At 37.1% G+C, this 26,110-nt stretch overlaps 1 long non-coding RNA gene across 1 annotated transcript; it reads left to right on the top strand.

The window, feature by feature from the left end:
• The first annotated feature begins 21,687 nt into the window (after window positions 1–21,687).
• On the top strand, window positions 21,688–22,483 carry LOC131683877 (uncharacterized). The gene is made up of 3 exons (XR_009304581.1): window positions 21,688–21,750; window positions 21,837–22,131; window positions 22,198–22,483. It is a non-coding gene; the product is annotated as an uncharacterized LOC131683877 (long non-coding RNA).
• Window positions 22,484–26,110: the final 3,627 nt, after the last annotated feature.

Here is a 26,110-nt window from a genome sequence, read left to right as displayed (position 1 = left end):
CTCACTTTTCTTGACAGTTCACTTGTACTGTTTACATGGACTTAAAAAATTTTTGTGGACGACTAGATTCGCTCGAAGCAAATCGCAAAGAATTTTTATAAGTTCGTGTAAACAGTACAAGCGAACTGTCAAAAATGAACACTCGAGTTCATTTGTGATGTCAACGTAAAGTATTCAATGCGAAGTCAATTGAATACTTTACGCTCACGTCACAATTGAAATCAAGTGTTCATTTTGACAGTTCGCTTGTACTGTTTGCATGGACTTATAGCGATTTCGCTTGAACCTGAAGCTGAGTCAGGTTCTAACCCCAACCGCTGTCAGTTCATATATTTTGACAGCAGTTGGGGTTAGGAACTGACTCAGTTTCGCCTCAAACAAAAACCACATTAGAAAAATTCTTTGCGAATCGCTTCGAGCGAATCTAGTCGTTCACAATTTCATGTAAACCACGTATATGGCACCCCTATCCCTTTTATATTGAACTGACATAAATCAACATCTCAGCGGGCACACAAATTATCGACCCCACTGACAGTTCAAATTGTTCTGCTCGTTTTGCTCGAAGCTCGATTTTCACTAGTCAGATACCGTACCGCATGACTCAATTTTTAAATATTTGTTAAAAAGCGAAAATATTTGACAGCTAATTGAAGAAATGTATTGTTTTGGACATGTCAGTGAATAATTAAAACTTTAAACTATGATGCACCAACAAATTAAACGAACTCGACTATCGCAAAATTGTGTCAAATGAAATTGATTCTGATTATTGTGAATCGACCCTAACGCGACGTTTTAGATGTTGGCTTGGAAATCATGGCGGCCTAGCAGATACCTGATGCAAACAGTACAAGCGAACTGTCAAGAAAAGTGAGGTTAACTGGGTCCATAAAGAACCTAATAAGGTGAGTACTTGTTAAGGTAGAAACCATCACCATGGTGCATGGAAAACCAAGGCTCTCTTTTTTCACCAAAGCTCGCTTTATACTAACGCATTCTTCACTAACATAGTTGACGCTCTTCCCGAATCAGTGTTTTATATAATCAGCAATTATTTGTCGTCAGTATTCAACTTATGTTCAATCAATAAGTAAACTGTCAACCGTTACGTGTCGCATATTTATCAAAATGGTTTGATTGATTTTCAGTATTACAATCTAGCAGGTACAAAATCAAAACATATAGGTTTCAAACTATGTTGCGTGCCTGAAGTGTCGTTTACTTTTTAAGGATATCGCTTATAATTCGTAGTGTGTCTTGCTTCAGTTGTTATTAAATGTTATATAAGAAAGGATAGACCCAGATGTAACTGTTTACTACTGTTGGAAATTATCCATTAGAAGCTGTCTCGCCAATAACATAATTAAAAAATAACAAAGGTGCAACCGTGACGGTATTTATCGGAGAAAAAGTACTAATAGGCAATAACTAAACTCTATATTGAAATTATCGCAACATAGGCTGGGTAAGACCTAGATTAAAGCTAAGTAGGAACATCTAAAATGTATTCAATGTTCCAGCTGTGAAGTGCGGGTATTCAGAAAAAAAGATAAAACGGTAAAATGTTCGCAGACCGTTCCGTTGCAGCGAACTGAATGCGTTAACGGAAGTGAAAGGAATACAAATACATACACACCTAAGAAGTTAATCAACACAGTTGAAGCTGCAAAAATATTGATGTTTCATTTAACCCAACTTAAGGACCACTGTTAGATGCTCTGTTGTTTTGAAGAAACACGCGCAACAAAACGGGCGCTGGTTTACGAAACCTGGAAGCCAACCCATATTTATTAGACCAATCGACAACAGCAACAAAAAACAAGAGATCGAACAAATCAAACGAAAACGAAAGTAATACATAAGGTAACGCACACTATGCACAAAAATCCCTTCAAGAAAGAGAGAGAGTAAAAAACAGATAACAATATCTTTATAAAAGATTGGAAGAAATCTCGCAAAAAAGAGAGCATGACAAAAGATCATATATTTTTATAGCAGAAAATAACAAGCATGGAAGTATCTTTCAGGATAGATAATGGAAAGAAATTAATTTTAATGTAACTTAAACAAAACTAGTTTTAATTAATAAATTGAAACAAAAGAAACGAGCAACTCATAATTGTGATAAGAATAGGCCATTATAAGAATAAAAAGAAATATTTTACCAAAATATATTCTTGACAAAAGTGAACTACAAAACGAAAAAAAAAACTCTAAAAAAACAATGTTAGTAAATCATCAATAAAAAAAATACTGGAAAAAGTAAAAAAACATAATCTGGAAAAGTAATTGAATTTTAACAAATAAAAATATTATACACACTACATAGAAACTTGTGAGAAAGGAATGTCGGAAAGAAAGTAAACACATATTTTATACTTGTGACTATATTATCTATAACATATAATAATATACAGCAACATAAAAGAAACCGATATTTATGATCGTAAAAAACTCACAATTTTTAATACCATAGCGCTTGTGACAGAAGAAAGCCCAACATGGGCAGACAATGTAAACATTTTTTAACCAACCCCTAAATCGCAACCGAACAGTAAACTTGATTGTAAACCACACACCACTTACACTCCAACACGTAAGTACACACACACACACACTTTGGAAACCGCATTTTGTCAACCAAGCAGCTGCCGCCGAGATGGAAATGGTTGCCATCGTCATAAAAATTTGAAACCAAACAGAATCATACGAAACCATCAGCCGCCAAAAGTTCGAAACCGATATAACTATACATATATTTACTGGCACTAATTCTGGGACCCACATTTTCTTTCCGTTATCAACGACATCGACATCGTTTCGATAAACGAAAACTATTTTATGAAACTGCAAATCCACTTCAGAACTGATCGATACGAACACCGATCAGGGGCGGATCCATATAAATATTTCGGAAGGGGTCCGAAAATTTGATTTTGAAATGTTCATTGTACAATACATAATATCTAACAACCTTATTTAAATAAAATCATTTTCAATGGTCGAATTTTATTTGGGAACGAATTTGAGTTAAAAACAAATGAAAATAGAAACTATTTTAAAATTTATCAACAAGATAAAAATTTTCGGGAGGGGTCCGGACCCCCAGAACCCTACCCCTGGATCCGCCACTGACACTGATGAAGACTGAAAGTCGCGGTTGAAGTACGCGTATATGCCATAGTAAAGTGAATGTACATTTTGAAGTGCTAATATATCTATGTAGTGTAGTTCGAGTCTAGTTTTGAAGTGGTCTGCTGTTTTATAAAATAGTGGAATTTACTGTTTACAAATACATTTTCCGAACTTGAGTCTATAGGACATTCTGCTAACAATCAGTTCAAAATATTGCAAATAAAAGTATTCTGTGGTGTCCAAACAAACGAGAAAGTTATCGAAAATGTCCCTGAACAAGGTCAACCAATATTTGGAAAGCACTTTTTAACCCTTTACTCTTCTATAGAAAGAAGCAATGTTTTAATGCATTTAAAAAATACAGTGTTGTGAGTATTAACTTTCCCATTTCTAGCAAACAGACATTTATGAATGAAAGCAATATTACATTGTTGTTGTAACATTTTGACCCAGTCAAAAAGACTGATGATCAGTTGGAAACGGTTCTCTGATGGGTCGGTGGCGTTTCGGTTCTAATTTTTAGCTAAATATCGTTATTTAATCATTAGATTCTAACAAATTGGTATGGTTAATAACAAAATAACAAAGGTCATAGGTAATTTAAAGATCGCAAGTCTTTGAGAAAACTGTACGGAACTAGTAGAGAAAAGGTATCAAAGGAAGGATTCTGATTTATATTGAAGCTCTGTTTGTCCATTGTTCATACAAAAAGTATGCAAGTAGAATTTCCGCTGTATGTTTGTAATAAGTTGGTAACAAATGTGTAACAAGTGGGTTTCGATGGGCTTAATGAATTTTGCATTTTGTTTATTTGTTAATTATTTTTCATCTGATCTTTATTGGATTACATAAAGTGCTGTTGGAAGGGAAAAGCCCATTCGACGATGCACAAATACTCGTCAAAACCCATCATCTCTTCATCATTATTAACCAATACGTTTACATAGTTAATTTCACATTTAACATTATATTGCGCATTTCCCACCAACCTGGACAAAGTACGAGTGATCACAAAACTGCGAGCTGTTAAAACGCATGTATTTCAAGTAATAGGGATGGCACTTTCATAGACAGACCAGTCGAAGTAACCAGTCTATGAGAAGAATTTAATAGAAGAAAAGTAAGTGCGCAGTGCGGTTAGAATCCAGTTTTTAGTGACAAAAGCAATAGCTGCAACAAACATTAACAATATCAACTTGAATCTATGTCAATCTTCTAAGTCTTTTATAAATCATCACTACCCGAATAGAAATGTACAGTAACAAAACCATGATTTTCACTGTGACAGTACAGTAATTTTACAATAATTTACAGTAAGTTTTAGTGTTATGCTACAATACAAAAACAATAAACCCTAACGTTTTTACAGTAAATTTCAATGTAAAATAGACTTTTACAGTGAAAAAGGGGGGTGGTTATGTATCTTAACATTAAAAAAAATCAATTTTTTTCCATACATTTTTTCTCGAAAGCAGTAAAATTTAATGTGAATGCACTAGGGTGATGTGCCTATTATGGCAGTAGAGCCTATTGTGACCCTATTTCGTACCCCTTGATTTCGAACCAAGCATATGAGATAATGACACTATCGATTTGGCTAAAACAGGTGAGAAAAAATAAGCTACAGTTATATTCTTTATTTGTTGTGCACATATGTATTTAGAACTATCCTCTAAATCCAACTTGTAATTAAAACAAAATCACCTTATTGAAATATCTACTAATCCGCCTCACTCACGTAGTGAACCGAAACTGAATGCAACGGCGCTTAGCAAAATAAACACTTACGAGCCAGCATTTACCGCCTCATATCTCGTTATTCCGGCACAAATATACTAAACATTGCACTGATACATACCTTTATTTTAGCTGGAGAACCTTTTTACGATAATTTCACTTTAAAATCACTCGTCAAACACTAGAATAGGCCTAGTGTTATAATAGGATAAAACTAAATACGGGGGTTCCTATTATTGGCATGTTTTGCTGATACACTACCACAATCAAAACCAACTTTTTGCATCGATCATACAGAAAAGAATCACCAGTGCGGCCAAACCAAAACATGAAATTGTAAATATAATGTAATGCAATTTCAGGTATAAGTAATCAATTATTTCATGTTATTCAACTAATTGTTGATTGCAGATATTTTATTTTCATCTGCACATACAATTCGGATCGGGAGAAAGCAATGTGTGATGTGAAACTTGTCATTCCAGTTGCTAACCTTCGAATGGTTTTTTTTTCTGCGTGCGCAATTCTGGGCGCTCTTCTACTAACAGCTGATGAGTTTACGTTTGTTTTGATCGGCTGAAAAAAGCAGAATGATTCGTTTTACAAATCACACGTTGGCGTCCATGATCTGGATACCTAGTTAGAATCGACGCAAATGGAATATGAGGCATTGCGTTTCAACTAGATTGTTTTTCGATGAGGTGGAAATTGGCACACCCATGAGGCGATATTTGGATCGTTGAGATGGGAATAGAATCACAGAATGGAACATTTATTTTTATTTATGCTGAAAATTGAGGCAATTCTGCTAAATAAGCATTATATAGATGTTTAAGAAACAGTACACTGATACTTTATTCTGAGAAAGGTTATAGATAATATGGCTTCTTTTAAAGTTGTTCAAAAAATAGTGCGACCCTCTCCCTAATGGTGCCAAAATAGGCTCATCACCCTACATCAGTTTTTTGCTAAACAGTGAAATTTATTGTTACATGAAATTTTATTGTAAATTTACTGTGAGAACTTGGCATCGAACAATGTTGAAACAGTAATAACTATAATATTTATTGTTTTATGATTGTTTGTAGGGTAAATGCTATTGTAAAATTCTATCCGGGTGAGGACATTGTCGGGTACGAGGAACGGAGATGAAAGAACGATTGGTTCGACGAGGAGTGCATAGCGGTTTTGGAGGAGAACAATGCAGCTACAGAGAAGCCAAACAATCACACACAGTATTAAAGACGAAAGGCGGATCCAGAAATTTCTTTCAGGAGGGGTTTGAAATTTCGATTTTTAAATGAATATTGTATATTGTATCGTAATAACCTTATTTAACGAATATCAGTTTTGGCCGTCAAATGTAGTTTGGAATGATTGATTGAATTTGAAACTAATATAAAATTGAAACTTATTGAAAATTCTTCAACAATTAAAAAATTGCGGAGGGGGTTCGGACCCCCTAGACCCTCCCCTAGATCCGCCACTGTGTAAAGACACTTCATATTGCACTTATGGGTTCATTCTGGCCATACCGGAAACTCAAGTCTCAAAAAATTTTACGATCCTATGCATCTGTAAGGGACATTAATATTGAGTAGTGAGAGAATATCACCAGTCAGTAGTTTACCCACAACAACAGCTCTAAATATTTTCCGTCGTTTGGACAAATAATCAAAAATTCATAATCAATTGGGTCATTAAATGAGAAAAAAACTCTTTTTTTATTACCGACTTCGATAAAGCTGATTTTCGTGATTGCAACAATATATTTTTCCAACTCAGGAAACGTGAAAATAAAATTTAAATTTAAAATAAAGAAATATGTTGACAGTCTGGATTTGACACTATCAGAAGGATTTGACAATTCGAATTTCACGACAAATGATGCCCTGTCAGAAAAAATGAACACATGTTTTCCCGCAGGGTTATTTTTATTTGACATAAACACCATACAATGAATATAGTTTTTTTCATTTTGGGTGTTGTCTTGATGGGCCCGATGTAAACAACCGCAGTTTTCCTATGTATGGTTGCCAAGTTTATATAAGATTTATTTTAAAAAACCAAAAATTCGTTTTTACGTATTATAACGATTTTTTTTGAAATGATGTTGTATTATGTATATTGGACCTAAAATTTATCGAATGGAATGGAAAACTGTATATAGCTTAACGACCCAATTCACTTTTGCTCTATATGACCACCCTTTACCGAATCGCAAGATGCCCGAATGTGACTTGCCGGTATTTTGCCCACTCTCGGGCAATGGCTTTCTTCAGCGCACAGTGATCACCTTCCACGCAAAAGTCGGACAAAGCCTCAAAAGTGGCCCGAACTTCACATTGAGGCGCTGAATTCATATTTGATGTACATTTTTATTTTCTTTTTAACTCAAAATTTTGGCACTGGCGGAGTTTCGAAAATTCAACGTTTACATTTGCAATATATCTGAAAATTAATTTCAAAAAAATTATGTAGTCAATACACATTATTCCAATTGTTGATAACCCTTGGAGACATTTATAAATTATGTTACGGACCCTGGGTAATCAAACACCACCATGCGTCTCCTAATGACTCAAATTCTCATATGAAATCAAGTAAACCCTATCGTTTGAGAGTTTACGAATTGCTCAATTTGAAATTTTTTTTCGCCTGAAAGCACTCCCAAGCAACCAAAAGTTTGTATAAGGGAGCTGCGTAAGCTTTTCGTTTCAAGTAATCTTGCTACGTTTTATGATCTAATTGCGGTTAAGCAGCTTTCAAGTTAAATTAAAGCTTATGTAGCTTGAAAGTCCATTAAAATCTATGAACTTTAAAGTGTGCTTTTTAAGTATTATCAGAACTTCTGGTTGCTTGGGCTGTGTTCGGAATTTGACCGCTTTCGGCCATGCGGGTCACTTCTTCGCTCTCTCAAGCCTAACTTGTAACCAGTGATGCCACAAGTACAGACTTATCTAGAAAGGTACAGATTTTTGAAGTGATTTTGGTACGGATTCTGTACGGTACGGATTACAGATTTTTGTAAAAAAGTACAGATTGGTACAGATTTTTTTATATGACAGTAAGGTAATATAATGTAACAGTGCGATGCATCCCAGTAAACAGCAGGTGAACGTCGAGTTAGGCCATTGACAGAGTGACGGCGAGAAGATAAAGTGGAGCTGGTACTGATTGAGCTTAAACTAAGTTGACATTAGAATGCGATATGCGAGAAACCTGCTTCCAGCAAAATCATCCCTTTTGCCCCCTTTCAGAGTGAAAGCCGAGCGGATCGACTCGGAGTGTCTACGTATACTTTGACATGCTCCATTTGATTTGTTGTAAGCAGGTTTCTCGCATCCTAATGTATGGCAATGCTCACCTTCTCACCGCCAATCTGTCCGCGGCATTAGGTTGCAAACAAAGTGGTGGCGAGAATTTGAGATGAAGCTGATGTTGACATTACCCAGTCAAACTTATCCGGAATTCCGACAGGCTTGCGGAATTCCAGTTCAAATAAAAAAAAACCGACTCCGAGTCAGAATATCCGGTTTGGTTTCCTCGAATGAAAAATCAGTATAAGAAAAACGATTTAAAATAAACTGAAATTGTTTGGGTACAGAATCCGATACAGATTTTTCTAGAGAAGAGTTCAGATAGAAAAGATTTTTCAAATACCGGTGCAGATTTAATTGTGGCAACACTGATAACAACGCGTATATCAATGTCGTATATACAGGTCTGTCGAAGATGGCACTTTGGTATTTGTAAGATGAATCTTACATGAGTGGTGTAAGTGATCACAGTATAAATCGACTTGCTTTCGTCATACCGGTCGTTCCGCTGCCATTGAATCGTGTGACCGCTATGACGACGACCCGTTGTGCTTCTAGATTGTTTACATATTTTTGGTTGCCAACACTAGCAAACCGTGTGTTCTGCTACACCTATATATATACCTCATTGCGCGTATATCACACACTCTCGTGAACGTAAACTGTTCACGCATTTACCCAGTAAAGTTCAACCGGAAATGAACTGGAATTCTGGCTGGTTCCAGTTCGTGCACCGGCTCCAGTGACACAACCGATTCTAGTTAGAATCGGTTGTGTCACTGGAGCCGGAATACGAACTGGAACCAGCCAGAATTCCAGTTCATTTCCGGCTGAGCTTAACTGGGTAGTGTGGTTGGAATTGAGCTGTTCGCAGACAAAAAAGCGTATCTGTATATGAAGACAGAAGTTCTTACAAACACCACAGAGGTATTCATGTAGAGAATACACTACCTTTTTGGCAGACTCAGCAAGCAAAACCAACTAATACTTTTACATGCAGGCAGATAGTATTGTAGCGTGCATTCTCAATCACTCTATTTCATCATGAATCAAGCTGTGTTGGTATCATGCCCTAGCTATGCTTGGTTTACAATGCGAAGAAGGCATGATTCTAATTCGGAATATGCACAAAAGGATGTAATGCCTTTTTTGCATTGGGAGATTGTTTTTGGTGTAGTCCTGCACTTCAAGTACTGTGTGATACATTCTTCCACGTACTTATGTTGCATTACATTCTGGTTCATTCATGTTAAGCGTTAAGTTTTTGAGCATATTAGAGTGAAAAGCCCATTTTAGTCGTATTAGGGAGGGTGCCTCACCATTTCATTAAATACTCGGAATACAATTGACGCAATGCGTATGCATTGGCACCAGTATCTTTGCTTTCCAATGCGTTGAACAAAGATGGTTAACGCTGCTCTAACCACCGGCTTCACATGGTTAGGTTGAAAATAGGCTCATTACCCTAGGTAAAGTTTTTAAATTTCAGCATTTTTATTATGTAGAGTTAGTTCAAAGCTATTCCACGAATGACTAGATTTTTCGATAGCGCGGGAAAAGAACTTTCTTTCCGTGACCGTATATACAATATACGTAACCACAAACAAAATTTGTTGTTTTTTGTTTGTTTACTTCGGAATTTCACCTGAAGAATCTCGAAAATTCTCTTTTACACGATCTTCTTAAATTAAAAAATAAAACATAAGTGAAACCATCGCCAGCAGACACTGGTCTCCCCTACTGTAAATTAGAAGTCAATAATTAAACAACCATAGCACTGGAGAAATACTCCTTAGCTTGGGTAATTTGCGTTCTGATGGAGTCCAAAATATAAACCATCTGAATTCGATAATGTTGAAGTCAAAGGCGTTGTTTACTTATATAAAGGCTCGCACAGAATGAAGCCAAATCTACCAATCGAACATGTCACCAGAGATGCCAGGTACTTTTTTCAAATGTCTGCAATAATAATTTTAAAAGTCTGGGAAGAACAAAAAATGTCAGGAAAGCTAGTGTAACCAAAAGCCTTTATATTCAAAAATCTGCAAATATCTGCAACCAAACTAAAAAAACTGCAAATATCTGCAACCAAGCTAAAAAATCTGCAAATATCTGCGTTATCGAAAAAATCTGCAGCTTAAATTAAAAGTCTGCGAATTTGCAGACTTGTCTGCAAAAATATTACAATAATAGGAGTGAAAAACTATTTGTTTATATATTTACCTTTTCTCATTTCTTATATTGCTTATAAAAATCAGCAAGTTAACAAGAACCTGATGAATGCATATTTTAATTGATTCACCGAACCACTACAGTGCCATTGAACGACTATCAGGCTTATTTTCCCTGTTTTGTATAGTTGATAAATTCACAAACGGAACGTTACAAAACACTCTATTATCTAATTGCGAATATTATGACATTCTTCTTCAAAAATATTTATTGTAAGTGTTTTCATGAGTGTTGCCAGGTTTGATGAAACGTTTTCATTACAAGTGACGAGACTCGTGACGTCCCGAAATATTCTCTCCAGCGCAATAAAAAAAACCAATACGGCTTTGCGCCGCTTCGGTTCCTAGGCCTCGGTTATGCGTCTAAGCCGCATCGAAATGGTACCCCTTAAACAGAGGTTCCTGAAGGGTATCGGATGGTTACCGGAATCCAGTAATGTTCAACCGTTAATGAGCCGGAAATCTAGCTGGTTCTAATTCGTTTTCAGGCACCAGTAACAAAAGCGATTCTAACTAGTCGCTCCAGCACCCCGTTGAATTCGGGCCCATATTATTGGCTCGAATTAAAACTCGTCGAAATGTCAATTGACGATAGGTTCATCCGGAGTGTTCATTTGTGTTTACATTTTGCTAGCGTTGCCAATTTTATTTTGTGTCCACCACCCAATGTGGCTACGCCACATCGCTTTTGCGCGTGCTTAAACTAGGGATAGCCCCTATGTTTGAGTAAGCCGGGCAAACGAGTGGATCACAGGTTCGCTTGCTTCCGACGGCCGGTCGGTGGCCACCTCGCCCGGCGGATCCTCAGCGGCTTTGCGCCGCTTCAGTTCCTAGGCCTCGGCTAAGCCGCATCGAAATGGTACCCCTTAAACATTCTAACTTGAATCGGTTGTGTCACCGGAGCCGGAATACGAATTAGAACCAGCCAGCATTCCGGTTGAGTTAAACTGGGAAGTTTAGTAAAATTTAATCTGGAAATAAATTTTTTTTGGCAACGCTCCAGCAGCTCGTTGATTTCACCACCTGGGCGCCAGTTTGACGATATGAAATGAACTTTGTTTACTTTCGACAAGTTTTGATTCGAGCCAACAACATCCAGCCGTTGAATTCTAACGATTTCACCACCTGGGCGCCAGTTTGACGATATAAAATGAACTTTGTTTACTTTCGACAAGTTTTGATTCGAGCCAACAACATCCAGCCCTCTTAAGAATGTATCCTGCAATATGGTATACTAGATTACGTTCTGAGTTATCGAACACGCTATCGTCAAAAATCTTCAGAATACTCCAACTCCACAAGATCTACCTGAAAAAAGGAAGACATTTTAGACCAAGACTATATTTGGTACCGCCTGGATTACTTTTTCTTCCATCTGTTCATTATACTCTTTTTGATCTGATCTGATTTTATTTGTTTGATTTACGGATGCCTTCGGTTAAGTTCATTAACCATTTTATATCGTCCAACTTATAAGATGATGAAGGAATTTCACATATGAACTAAAGCAACTTTAAGTTATCGTTAAATTGAAGAGCAGTTGGACGTTATTCAAGCAGTGTTCTTGCAATAAATTTACACTAAAATTTCAAGTAATAATTAATTTCATTTTCTAATAAACAATGATTCAGTAAATTAGCATTATACTATGTTCACACTACAGAGTTAAAATACGTTATAATAATTAGCAACAAGAAAAATGTCATCAAGATAGCGTTAAAACACGTCTTAACTAGTAGTGTGAACATAGTATTAAATGTGAAATGCGTTGAATAAAATGATTTGTTAAATAACATTAAAAAAATAAAAATCTACACATAGCCAACCCTAGTTACTGTAAAAGTCTTATTTTGGTATTATAGTATAAGCACCGACGAACCGACGTGCCACATGGAACAAAAATGCGTCAGATATTATCCTAATTGTTTAAATAAAAATACGTTGTTACACAAGCGGCATCTGTATAATGGTTCGCGTGGTAGTCTTCGTCGATAACACAACAGTACGCAAAAACCAAGGTGTATCGACGTTGTACCAGGTATGCTAGAACGAAAAAACTTTCTTAACATGTTGAAGAACGTTTTTGCAGTTTTTTGTTATCCTATGCATGTACTATTTAACAAAACTGTCCGTTACAAGCAAAAAAATCACAGAATACATGCATTTTTCATGAGTTCTGAATATTATGTTGATGCATATTACCATTACTTATGTAATATCAACATACTTATCGAGAAAACTGCCCAGATTCAAACATGGCGGAGCGATCAGTCGCAGTTTGACAGTAGCCCAGTGAGCAAATTTTCTGGCAGAGACCGCTCTGCTAGATTTCTGTAAGTCTTGGTTTGGCAGCCCTGTCAGATTTCTGCGCGTATCCTGTCGGGTTAGTTGAGCTAGGGCGTACTCGGTTTCGCTCGCGTTTTCTGGCAAATTTTGACAGGAACCGAGCAAAACCCTGGCATAACTCGGACGTAAACTGTGCAAAGATCCTGGCAATTCCTACCTGGTAGAATTTAGCACGAATCGAGCAAAACATCTGACAAAGATGCGGCAGGAAGCGTGCAGAAATCTTGGCCGTTCATTTCTGACTGAATTTTGGATAAAAGTGAGCATCATCGGTTGGTTTAACCGCTTCTGTCAGAAACGGTTGTTGCATTTGAGCGAATTCGTTGCCAGAATTCTCGCACAAATCGCGCAAAAAGCTCGCAGAAACTCTGCCAGAATCAATTTCGCTTTGCTCAACTTTTGCTAACTTTCTGCTTGCCACGCTGACCGGGAGTGATCGCTTCATTTTAAAACAATCGTTATTTTGTATGGGACACTTTTCGAATGCTTCTGTCATATCGGTTCGTCGGTGGTATAACATTGGACTGCACTGCAAATGGTTACTATTGTTCTGTCACAGTGACATGGTTTCCGCTTAAGGTTGGACAGAGAATGCGCAAAATTCGCAAACGAAAAAAGCAGTTTTTTCCACACCGTATGTCAGATCTTCATAAAAATCAATCAGCGTATGTTGAATGTTGTTACAGTACTGCTGATTGATTTTTAAATCCATTGCTTACATGAATTATCAACATTATTTTCGTTTTTCTCATCACGAAACCCACCTACAAAAGTTTTTTCACTAGGGGGTTAATCACGGTTTTACCATTGCGATTTTTGTTTTGAGAATGTCAAAAAAATGAAGCACGGTGTAACTCCTTTCTAAAAAAAACAAATAATTAGATTCAGCTGTCAAAATAAATGCTTTAGAACAGCGTTTCCACGAATATGTAGGGGTGACCGGGTCTGGTTGGCCGAAGGGGCGGGTTGGCCGAGTGCCTTTCATGAAAAGGCTATTATGCGCAGTAGCGACATCTATAGTGATTTTGGTGGAGTATTAGGTCACCAATGTACCGACGTAATTTCAGGTGTTTTTGTGGTGTCCTTTGTACAGGAGCACGTTTATTATTTTTTCGGCACTGGTGAGTAAATTTCTGTTTCTGGAAAATAATATGTGTAAAGAGAATCAATTTACATCCGATTTCCAATAACTTGGTACTGCTGGAAAGGGTATTTTAAACCCAACAAAATGGTAAAACGGTTACCAGTGTAACCTTATATTTGTTTGTGTAAATCGTGATTGTTCTCAAAAATATACATTGGGGTAGGTTGGCCGAGTTGTAAATTGAGTGGAGAGTAATGTTCACTTTGATATTCGTGAAATGCCAATCTTTTTCAAAGCAAAATTACTAATATTGATGATTATACGGAAAAATATACACGATAAATAAGTAATAAAAATAATTTAAAATTATTACCAAATAGAAATAAGAGATTAGAATCATTAAAAGTCGGAAATCGTTTATAAAAAAGTTTATTCCGATATTTTATGAATTAAAGGCCAAGCTGGTTTCAGAGTCTTTGGCGTGGGCCCCTTCAATCCTGAAATTTTTCCTCCTGAGGATTTTCTGGCAGGATTTTTCACAGATCGACCCAACCCCGAACAAAACTCGTCCATTAGCATAGAATCTGCTGTAGATGTAAGCCTCTCTGAAGACGTCAGACCTCTTCCCAAGGCGAGTGCACGATCTGATTCGAGGAAGTGGCAAGGTTGTAAACGCCAAACGACTCAAATTTTGACCGATTCCCCAATAAAAGTAGTATTGGAGGAACAGAAAAACGAAATCAAACGTAAGTGTACGCTGGCGGAGGAAAAAATTAGCGAGAGCTGGTAAAAAGTTCACTAAAGCTGCCAAAACTAAGTCCAAAAAGGTCAAAAAGTCTAAAAAGTGAAGAGTGGATTTTATTTTCCTTACTTATATACGAAAAAACGATGTTTTTTAAATTAAAAGTTTCCCACTGATACATTTGACGTGTTTAACTTATTTTACCAAACTCGGCCAACCTACCCCAGCCCTGGAGTTGGTTGGCCGATTTTTCTTTCCGCATTTGTTTGCTAATAACTTTTGCCTGATTTTTTTTTCATGGATGAAAAAATTACATATCTCGACAAACATATGATAACGGCCTAAAAGCCAACTGTCAAAATCCACTTTGAATGGAAATTCCGGACAAACCGTTACACGCCAATCACAGATGTTGGTAGTAAATGAAAGAGAAAAGTTTTCTCTTTCATAAAATGTTGTGAACTGTGTTCGACTAGTAACGGTTTGTCTGGAATTTCCATTCAAAGTTGATTTTGACAGTTGGCTTTTAGGCTGTCGAGATATGTGCTCATCATGACAGCGCAAACCTGTTTTGAAATAGTCTGACCAGAATGAGTACAGAAATTCCGAAAGCAAAACTCGGCCAACCAGCCCCGGTCTTCCCTACGACAATCAGAAAGTCTGAGAAATCGAGGGGGTCCGAATTACCCCCAATGTCCTAATAGCCCCGGGTCCCCGATTTTCAAAAAAAAGATATTCAAATTTGTCTGATTGTGTAAAAACTGGAAGAATCCACTTTAAACTGGAATGTTGGCACGCTCCGTATTACGCCATAATGGTTATAATGAACTTATTTTTGGTACGCGGGATAGATCGTGCAGACGCACATCAATGGTATTTTCGTATCATTTGTTTGAGATTAGAGGCCATACACTAATTACGTAAGGGCATATGGGAGGAGGGGGAGTTTCAAAATATCTTACAAATTCTTATCTGAGGGGGAGGGAGGGTTTGTCCTTTCTTACGTAATATCATAAAACAAGTTTAAAAAATTAAATCCATAAGGAAAATATTCTTTTTAATCAGAAAAGGGACCTATTTTCATTTGTACCATATAATCCTTGTATATCAAACAATATGAGTAATTTTTTGGCTCTTGGTTGTACATTGTTCTGTTCGGGAACTGGAGTCACAATATGCCTTACAAGTTAAGAAGTGTTGATACCCTTCGTGTTGTTAGACCGACTTTGTTCTTTTCAAACGTTCGATTCAAACCCACAAGGTATCTGGAAAATGTTCTAACATGCGATTGTCATAGATCTTGAATGTCGAATATTTCCAGAGTGTGAACTGTATTTTAATTCAAGAAAATTCGAAGATGTTTAACTCGGAGTTATGCGTACGATAAGCGTCACAGCTGGAGCTCAGAATAAATTCATGCCAGAAGAGGTTATAAACTCTTTTAAATTCTACTTCACAAGAAAATAGATTCAAAGGAAGTGGAATATAGCAAAGCAAATCATGTGGACCAAATTGAAGTTACTGAATATCTGACAACAGTTATTCTTTCTACTGGGCGAGATTGGCATGCAATTAAAATTCTGCAGATGATTGCAGTTATTGCGCACTTCCCACCAACCTGGACTCCGCACTTTCGAAGTGCGAGTGATCAAACTGCTACTGAAAACTGCGAGCTGTCAAATCACATGTATTTCAAGTGATAGAGATGGTATTTTCATGGACAGACCAGTCGAGCTAACCAGTCTATGAGAAGAATTCAATAGAAGAATAGTAAGTGCGCAGTGTGGTTAGAATCCAGTTTTTACTGCCACAAGCAATAAATTTTGTCATGAGTTTTCGTGTAATAATTTTATACATATCGTTTTCGCTATCTTATTATTTGATGAATTAACAATTCGATTTTTTAATTACGATAATCATGATAAGATCTTATGTAGGGGGAGGGGGAGTTCACCAAAATCTTACGAACTCTTATCTGGGGGGGGAGGGGGAGGTTGAAAAGCTCTAAAAAGCCTTACGTAATTAGTGTACGGCCCCTTACTCGTATAACTTGCCGATTACTGTAAAAATGTGTAGGCTACTTCACTCCGCCCAAGAAACCACTAAGCACTAAAGCAAGCATTATATTCACTACATAACAGCTTTTCGATGCTTATAGGCTCTATACAAGCTTTACAAATGTCTATAAGCTTTATACAAGCTTTGCAAATGCTTATAAGCACTACGAGTGTCAAGCATTAAAACATGCCGTATTAGACCGGTAACAATTTTGACTTTTTTCGGAACACTGCTAATTCAAATGGTAATTGGATGCAAAAATCATATGCAAAATATGAGCCTTTTCCGATACCTCTAGTTCACTCACAAGAAACTAACGGTCGCATAGTTTATTTCATAACGAATAGCTTTGTTGAAGATCACATATTGATTGGAGATTCCCTGACAAAGTTATTTAACTTTGAAGACCAACCCATTTTTTTGAAATTTCCTATTCTAAGCATGTGCGAGAAAGAGAGGCAACACATAACTTTATATGAGAATATCATTATACTGCAAATTCGGAAAAATTTGCAGTCTTCGGCAATGTTGATCCTTACACCTTAAGCTATATTTCTGCAGATTTTGGGATGCACAAGATGATAGAATTTGTTTCAATTGCCTATTTTTCATATATTTTCACATACAAACTTGAAATCTCTTGTGAGTAAATTAAAGTTTTCGAAAAAAGCTCATATTTGACAAGTGGTATTTGAATCCAATTACCGTTCGATTTAACAGTGTTCCGAAAAAAAGACAAAATTGTTGCCGTTCAAATGCCGTGTATAGGTATATGAAGCTCTACTGTAGAGCTTGTGAACCCTGTAGCTATAAGCCAGATACAGTAGTCACCGATGCCATTTTAATGTCTGTTATGGTTAGTATTTCCATTAGTCTAGCTAATAAATTCCAAATCAAATCAAATATGATATGAGACACATTAGGTTTGTTCCAATACCAGGAGAAAGTGGAAGTACTCCGGAGGAAACAGGAAGAAAATCGTTCCTGTACTCTCTTCTCTTTTTTCATTTATAGGTAGCAAAACGGAGTAAAAAGTATTTTTTGCTTCGGAGCAATTTCCGTGTACTGGAACAAACCTATTGAAAGTATAGGAAACCTCATCAACTTCCGAGGTATGGGCATGTCGTCGTAAACAAATTAAAGTGCACAAAACCTTGGAGCCATAAAATGATATCGTACATTGCGATGATTTATTACTATAGAACTAAATAGTTGATTTGTTACTATAGAACTACATAGTTTAAAAAAGTATGAACAAAACCATGCGTCTTATTATAAGTGTAATCACAACAGAAATCTTGCAACTTAAGAATGGCAAATATCATTAGATTTGCCAACGCCCAATTGTATCAAACGGCAAGCGTGCTGGAACAAAGTAATCCCCAAATCTTCTAAAGGCAGAAGTTCGAGCCTGAAACGTACGCCGTACTAAAAAAAAACATATGGCGCATGTAACAGAAAGACCATGAAAGAAAGGAGAAAAAAATTTCTCCCTGTTTTTGTTTTGTATTTTTTTTTTTCATCCAGTGGGTTTTACCCACCACAAATTGTTTTGACATATCTCCATAGGCGCGGTGGAAAAAGTAGGAGTAGGCAGTATATCAAACGAATATTTCGCCAAAAGTGGCCCTTAAGCAGCACTAAAGTACGATGTTGAACCCATAAGTTCTGCTACCCTTGTTCTATAAGCGACTACAGAACCGAATTGATGCAATTTTCACGGCTTAGTGGTTACTTGGGCTCGCTGCCATTACTCAACCAACCAACTGTAACAAATAGGATATCCTTAATGGCCTTTGAACGCATTTTTATCCTAGTTAAAAACAATAGAAAGATGTTCTGCAAGAGAGAAAACGATTAACATATTGTTTTCTGCACCAAAATAAACTGGAAGTACTCCGGAGAAAACAGGAATGAAAAGATATTGCATTCGATACTTCTTTCTTCTGATAGCAAACCTGAGTAAAATGGAGCATATTTTGGTATAATATGGAGAAAACTGATTCCCAACTAAACCGCATTTGTTACCAACTATTTTCACTTAGCGTAGAAATTTATTAACCAATTACAAAAAAAAGACACAGTGAAACGGTTCTCTGCACTAAACAAACAGTACATACAATAAAGCTGTCGCATAAAACAAGAAGTAAAAATTGACAAATACGAAGCATAAAAAATAGCCGGTGTAACACAAAGCGCAAAAACACATAGATATTAGAAAGACGTCGGGAGACATCTATAGTTACTGCAGCATAACCATATCGAAGAAACAAAGCTAAAATGATTGCATGTAGGTACGAATCGATGTCTCGGATTCGGGTTCGATACATTTACTAACATTTCTCCATTTAGGGGGAAATTATGGAATCTATCCGAGACAAACTAATCTGTTTATTCGTGTTTATGTTTAGGTGTAATCAATCAAATATGAACCACACACTTCTGAGGAAACATCGACTAGGAGTAAAATAACACCGCAACAAGGAGGAATATTGTACGAGCAAATCCAAACTATGCATGCTGAGGAGGAACAAAATGAATGTCGCCCCAAATAAAGCATTGATAGGTTGGTGACTCTCAACTGGCTGAGGATGTCACGTCACGTAGCACCTCGCATCACTCTCTATGGGGTCGTGTTTCTTTCATACAATAAAATTTATACATAAACTTATACATTACTCTCAAAACGAAGAAATACCAGACAAAAACAGGTCTTAAGTTTAGGTTAAATGTTGTTAAGGAACAAACTGAACGATCAGTGCTTACAAACCCGCATCAAAGTATAAGCCCAACATAGGCAAACATACCCCGTATCGGCATTACCACAGTCGTCGTTTACACTAAAGACGCTGGAGATCTCTCAATAAAGACTCGACATCCGAGTGTAATGTTTACCATTTATATGTTAGTGTCATTCCAATCGGACACAAAACCTATCAATGTTCTTGTTTAGAAAAAAAAACGCGAAGAGATTTTGCTCGATTTGAATGCCACTGACAGGTCTTATGTTCAATTGGATTGACACTGACGTATAAATGGCAAACAAAACAATTTAAATATCTAGTCTTTATTCATGGATTCATCGTCATGAATTATCACCATATCATCACAGTCATCTACTACTACTACTACTCGATCGATGTACAACCTGCTGCAGTACTTAAACAGAAAGTATAGCTAAACACTAGACTTGGCAATCATCCAACTCACCGAATCGCGAAACCAAGCAGAAATTATTCTACCGAATAAGAAACTTGTCATATTAACAAAAAACACAAACAAAACAAAGGAAATTGAATCCCGAAATTGTAGTAGCAAAAAAGAAAGTCAGTCAACAAACGGACAAAGGGGCTTCGAAGAGGGGGGGTTAGAATTGACAAACAGGACGTGAGTCTTTTAGGAAATTTCCTTCACACAATCAATGTTTGAACGAAATGAAACTTAGCATATATATCCTGAAGTAAAACGGTGTACAAAACAACCAAATTTTAATACTATCCATAACGAGATGAAACTGTAAAAAAATACACCCACACAAACCAGAAGTATCAGAGTGATTCTCAACCAACAAATTGCTTCGGTTTTTTTTTAAATACCAGATTATCCAAAGAAAACAATATCAAACACATGGTACTGCTATGAAATTCATTGAAAAAATATCCAGCCGTTTCATGTGAGCCGACGTAACACACAAAGGAAAGTTTATTGTAGTATTATAAAGGACAAACAAAAAGAATCAGATTTTCTAGACTGAAAGAGGCGAGAAGGCGAGAACTAAAAATGTATCAAGAAAGTTTGGCGGGGAGCAAGGGACTTGTGAGTGAAACAGTATCATGGATGAACGCAAGCACTGGAGAGAAAACAAGAATACGAGCGTAAGAATTCACATTAGAAAAAAAAGAATAATACAAAATATAGCTAAAATAATTCTGTTAAAATATGATCTTGAGTGAGTGGGAAACAAGGTAAATTGTTTTAAGTGTAATGAAACAAATAAAATGAACAATAAATCATGAAACAAAAACAGTGTTGAGTTCATTTGCATATCACTTTTTCATCCAGCCCTTTGCCAGGCTGCCATTTTCTATGATCAGTTCAGTGTAAAAATCAAAACAACAAAGCGCAAATGAAAATAGAGACCAGATACCTACATTTCGGAACAGCACACATATAGGGTTACTGTGCCCCAATTCATCTTAGCACCTCTATTCATCCCACCCATTTGAACACATTAGTTAGAGCAGTGTCTGCTATCTCTATTCAACGCATTAGCTCAAATGGTAGGATGAAAAAAGGTGCGTTGTACTCGACTTTTCGCTTCGCTGTAACGCGAGTATTTTACATTTTCCAAGCCAGATTTTTTACTGATCTGCTTCTTAAGAACGAAGCAAAGATGTTGATGCCTATTTAAGAGCAATCCAACCAATGAGGGCTGAGTTATCAGCGAAATAGTGTGACATCGTGACTAATGAGATGAATAAGGGCACGTCTACCCTAGCTCTGCGAATAATATTAGAAACCACTATGTTTTACACCCTTTTCGCAAGATGTTTACTCATCATTATAAAATGATGATTTTCCTTCATTTTCATAAACATCATCAACAAATTGATCGGTGATTTGGTGTTTAAAAGTTATTTTTTACCAATGTTTACAGAAAATATATGCACTATGACAGAACAGAATCAAATCAATAACACTTTGCTTCCAGCGCTATCTGTAAGCGGCTTCAACGTAGAATCGCCAATGAGGAAATTCCTTCAAAAAAATCCAATTTCACTAGGATCCTACACTGAGAAAAAAGTTATGGTATTTATGACCCGACTTTTCTGGTTGCTTCAACTATTTAGCAAAATAGTAGTAATGACCATGAGATCGATGATACTAAACTTCTGTATCGTCTGTAATACTAGAAATAATGATTACTGCTTGACTATGCTTCTAGTATTTATGATGTTTCGAATATAGTTACTGCAACAATATTTACCATCTCAAAAATAACAAGGGAATAGTATAAATCACCTTATATGATAATTCAGACTATTTCAATGTCAGTTTTGAGAGGACAATTTTTATTGTGGTGACTATGTAAAAGTAAAAATGAAAATACGAAAATGCTAGATGTAACCAGTATTAATGTCTTGATTACTTTTCGTTTGATTGTTCTCTTTACAATATAGTAATAAGTCACGAAGACAAATTATATAATACTTATGAGAATGCAAATGTTATAATAACTAAATACATTGTTCATGTGAACGTGACTCTTGTCGGAAATACCATTGGCATATAGTGTTTTTCAGCCCACTATGCTATGTAGTACTACTGACTATGCATCTTGTCAATATTTGCGTTTTCATTTTCGTATTTCTACATGACGCCGCCATTACAGCGAAAAGATTCATGCGTGACATACGTGCGCAGTGTGGTTATTATTAGATTTTTCACGAACTAATTGGATCAATATTGCATCAGGTAAGTAAATACTTCAGAATCCTTTTTATAGAGAAATCAGGATGTTTCAAAATGTTTTTTGTTTAGATGTTCTGTGGATTTAGGGTTGTGGCCGAGAAAAATGAAGCTGAGGGTCAAAATTTCTGATTTACTGGAGGACCCTCAATACTTGATCGGTAATAAATAGTTGGTACTTGGATGGACCATTTAGCTTTATTCGAAGTGAGTGATAGTGGACTAAAACCTGCGACTCACAAGGCAGAACAAAACGCTGACCCTCATATACACATTCATTAAATAGGCAACATGCAATTGATCAGGTAACAATTCAAATATTGTATCATTGAGTTAAGAGAAAATATATCAAGATAATGAAAAGGAAATGGTCGAAAGATATTAAATTCATAAATTTTCCGAAATTCGCTCAAATTATAAAATCCTTCGGATCTCTGGTTATTTTAGGCAGCGTCATTTTCAATTCAACCAGATGGTCCATTTTAAAATAACCAGTCAACACATGTCAAAACCACGATATTTTAGTTATTACAAACAGTCCCAGGTTAGAATGACTATATTTATTGTAATTTCAAGCACCCCGCATACAATGGTGACTCAAACAATGTCAAGTTCAATTTTACTACGATGGTTCAACTCTGGTTTTGTTTTTACAAACATTTCCAGGTAAATATTACTATGCATATTGGTTATTCGTTATACTTACAATGGAGTGTTCTATATTACTATTATCGTACAGATCACCTGTATAGTACACTTGAGCATGTATATAGTTAAAGTCACCTAATGCTGTAGTCGGCTAATAATCACTATACCCGCAAAGTCGAATTTACGTCCTCATATGGTAACTGTTACCATACTATTTTTCTTAGTGTAGCTCCACCTTTTATACACGGTCCCAACCACTCATTTGCAAAAGGGTTATTTATACACACTTATTTTTTTCCGAATCTCAGCTTTTTTGCATCTTTTGCCGAAACATCATTTTTTGCTGAGATCTCAGTAAAAATGACATTTAAGTGCTGAGAACCTGAAAATATTTCACCATAAATCGATTTGCTTCCTGAAAACCTGGTTTCTAGCATGCCATCTGGTACAACTCGTTCGAACAATCTGCCGTTGTTTGAACGAAGCATTATTTCGCCGCCACCGCCGAGACTGCACAAACAAATTCACGCTGCACTGTCATCACCGGGACGCCTGTTATACCGTACTACGGAAGACCCCGAGCACTCCGACGCAGTCGTGTTACCAGCCAGCGACCAGCTTAGTCATCCCGGCCCTGCATTCGGAATTTTTGAAGGGGTCTTCTGAACTCCCTTCTCACGTGAGTATTTTGCTTTAAATGATGATCCGCTTCCTGAAAACCTTCTGGTTTCCAGCATGCCATCGGGTACATCACGTCCTTGCAATATCGACGAGAACATTTCAAATGGGCCGATAAACAAAACGTAAACAATTCCGGTTAATACTTACTTCAAATAGACACTAACAAAGCTTTAAACACACCTTAAATAAGCCGGTTCTGAAGCCTGGCTGTTGGCGAAATAATAGATTATCGAAAAGGCACATAAGCAAAATAACTTGTTTTGATTATGTTCCCTTTCACTTCCCCTCAAAAATTAACGGTTCATATACACCAAACAACAAAACGGGAAAATTTGCTTATGGGCCCTTTTCTTAATGAAAAAGACTATACTTGAAAATGGAACAAAAACATCGCAACACCAAGAAAGGGATCAAAATAAACGTCACATAATCATTTGCTGTAAACAAAAGGGCTCACCCGCACGCACTATAAGCTATCGTCTCGCCGAAAAGGGATTATAAGAGAGGGCACAAAACCAGTACGATATTTCAAAAGGGACCAAAAAATTTATCTGCAAAAATCGTTCAAAATACAATTTTTTAATAAAATCTGGTGTACTATTCGGAAAAAATGGTTAATTTAACATGGCATTGAGTTGTTTGGTCCTTAAATCAAGCTCCTGTTCATAAATGGGAATATAAAGTACGAGGTAATTTTTCAGACGCCATTTTCTCAACATGAGCATATTGTATATAATGCCTTATGAAATGTTGACGTCGATATGTCGGGACGCTTGGCACATGGCGCCGATGGTTTGCGGTTGTACAGTCGTGATTCTCTGGTTGGACACTTTTTAGTTGGACCTCCGCTAGTTGGACCATTGTCCAACTAAAAAGCATCTGAACGCCAAAATCTCGTGTCACATTCACTTTGACAATCAATCTGACAATATTTAGAGATGTGAACAGATGCATTTACACTGCCAACATCTCCTTTGGAGTTTTTGACATTTGTCAGTCGGTCCAACTAGCGAATCAAATTCGTTAGTTGGACAAGGCTGTGGCCCAACCAGCGAATCACGACTGTACTACTAAAACGTCAGAGGGCTAAGGACGAAAATCGACGACTTGTATTTACTACGTAGACGAAGAACTACTTTATTGGAGCTGTTTACATTCCTCCAGAAAAACGACTTGATCGCTCTATTACGCAGCTCCATCTAGACACCATAGAGAGCGCTCCTTTTCAGGAAAATGCAAATGATGTGATGATAGTCCTTGGCGATTTCAACCAACCAGGACTCATATGAGTTTCTTCCGTCATCCTCGACAATAAATCCTGTCAGCAGTTTACTTCTGGACGGGATGGCTTTCCACGGACTAAGTCAAGTAAGCGCTAGGTCTGTTCCAGTACCAGGAGAAACTGGAAGTACTCCGGAGAAAATCGTTCCAAGGCACAAATCTCCGATCAACATGGGGAACGTGCCATTTGAGCCAGACGCTACTGATCGTTCCTGTACTCTCTTCTTCTCTTTTTTCTTCTTTTGGTAGCAAACCGGAGTAAAAAGGAGTGACTTCCGTGTACTGGAACAAACCTACTATTTTCAACCATCAATCTCGTTTTCTTGATCTTGTCTTCGTCAGCGAGAATGCTTTGCCTGAGTGTTCTGTAAGTGAAGCTTCCAGTGTGATCGTTCCTTTGGATAACTATCATCCCGCTTTAGAAAATATTGCGCACTTCCCACCAACCTGGACTCCGCACTTTCGAAGTGCGAGTGATCAAACTGCTACTGAAAACTGCGAGCTGTCAAATCACATGTATTTCAAGTGATAGAGATGGTATTTTCATGGACAGACCAGTCGAGCTAACCAGTCTATGAGAAGAATTCAATAGAAGAATTAGGCAATCCATTAGACGTTTGTTTGACAATTCAGCGGTGGGTTCTGTCAACAAGTCTACTCCTGCGAACAGAAAAACTAGTCCGACAAACAACTTTTGTTAGTCCGATGCGTTTGATGTTGGATCGAATCAACGATATTGTCGGACGTCGCACCCCTCGGAGTAACGTCAGAATAAGTAAACAAGAAATAATCAGCTGATCAGAAACGTCTCATGGATTGCCTAATAGTAAGTGCGCAGTGTGGTTAGAATCCAGTTTTTACTGCCACAAGCAATACAGCGCAAATTCGTTAGTTGGGTCACGACTGCGCCCCAACTAGCGAATCCTACCCAGTGAGCAAATTTTCTGGCAGAAACCGCTCTGCTAAATTTCTGTAAGTCTTGGTTTGGCAGCCCTGTTAGAGTTCTGCGCGTATCCTGTCGAGTTAGTTGAGCTAGGGCGAACTCGGTTTCGCTCGCGTTTTCTAGCAAATTTTGACAGGAACCGAGCAAAACCCTGGCATAACTCGGACATAAACTGTGCAAAGATCCTGGCAATTCCTACCTGGTAGAATTTAACACGAATCGAGCAAAACATCTGAGAAAGATGTGGCAGGGAGCGTGCAGAGATCTTGGCCGTACATTTCTGGCTGGATTCTGGATTAAAGTGAGCAGCATCGGTTGGTTTAACCGCTTCTGTCAGAAACGTTTGTTGCATTTGAGCGAATTCGTTGCCAGAATTCTCGTACAAATCGCGCAAGATGCTCGCAGAAACATCTCGTGTTGCGTCTATTTATC

Source organism: Topomyia yanbarensis, chromosome 2, assembly GCF_030247195.1.
Source record: "Topomyia yanbarensis strain Yona2022 chromosome 2, ASM3024719v1, whole genome shotgun sequence".
Lineage (NCBI taxonomy): Eukaryota > Metazoa > Arthropoda > Insecta > Diptera > Culicidae > Topomyia > Topomyia yanbarensis.
Note: the sequence above shows the minus strand (reverse complement) of the source record. Positions and strands in the feature narration are given on the sequence as shown.